Source organism: Sinocyclocheilus grahami, unplaced genomic scaffold (genome assembly GCF_001515645.1).
Source record: "Sinocyclocheilus grahami isolate Dianchi unplaced genomic scaffold, SAMN03320097.WGS_v1.1 scaffold8422.1, whole genome shotgun sequence".
Taxonomy (NCBI): Eukaryota; Metazoa; Chordata; class Actinopteri; order Cypriniformes; family Cyprinidae; genus Sinocyclocheilus; species Sinocyclocheilus grahami.
Genome location: NW_015512053.1, coordinates 3938 through 5174, shown reverse-complemented (window position 1 = coordinate 5174; position 1237 = coordinate 3938).

Below are 1237 nucleotides of genomic sequence, written 5' to 3'. Positions count from 1 at the left end.
TGTGCACATTTAGACCATGGGCATGTATTAAAATAAACTGAATGTGATCCACTTTGATTTCATGATGACTTTACAATATGTAAACCCTATAATAGTCACTATAGCATTACTAGACATTTTCCAGTGTGATCAGGCCTTTAACATACATAAACCTAGTTGATGTGCTTGTGTTAAGCTCTTGTTAGCTGTATACTCGACCCTATGACCCTTTTTGAATCCGTCTCTTAGCATTATAGATGACCCTTCTTGAACCAGAGTTTTAAAATAGGGTCAAATCTACAACTCTGGTAGATAAAGCAGACTCTGGACAGTAAAGCAGTGCGTCATTCAGGAAGACCAGTTAAGCTTGTTCCCACACACACACCAGTGATTCCCAGGATGCAAAAAGGGCTGAAATCTGTGTAATCCCAGAGTGCTGATGAACAAAGGCTCTGGAACATAGGACCGCACTAATCCTCTTTTTGTGAGAGCGCAGCCGTTATCGGCGACGACAGCCCCAATTTGGGTCAGACTGACAAATGAACATGGGTGCTCTTATGATATTCTTTCCCCCTGTGTGAACTCACACGTAAAGCATGCATTTACCCTGACTCTGAGGTACTCGGAGAAATGAAGCATCGATGCCTGAATCAGTTATGATCAAAGTAGAGTAGAGTTACGCCAGCACTTACAAATTTGATTTTGTATACATTTGGGATACATTGGTATAAAAATTCTGTCCGATACCAACAAGCTGATCATTTATTTCATGTTATGTCCGGTAACTGATAAATTGTCGATAAGTACAATTCTGCACAATTTTGTGTAAATGAATAATAATAATAAAACACTAAAAACTAAAGTAAATTTTAAATGCTGCGATCTAATTCATTAGAATTTATTATAATATTCACATGTCATTTTTATAATCTATTTACTTATATTTAAATAATTAATTATATAAATATAATTTTATATACATCACCGTTCAAATGTTTAAGGGTCAGTAAGATTTTTTTTCCCCCAAAGAAATGCATTAAATTGATCAAAAGTTTAAGACGTACTATATAATATTACAAAAGTTACAAAATGTTTATATTTCAATAAAATTTTGTTCTTTTGAACTTTTTATTCATAAAATAATCCTAAAAAAAAAAAGATCACCGTTTCCACAAAATACAACGCAGCACAACTGTTTTCAGCATTGATGATAATAAGTGTTTCTTAAGCAGCAAATCAGCATATTAGAATGATTTCT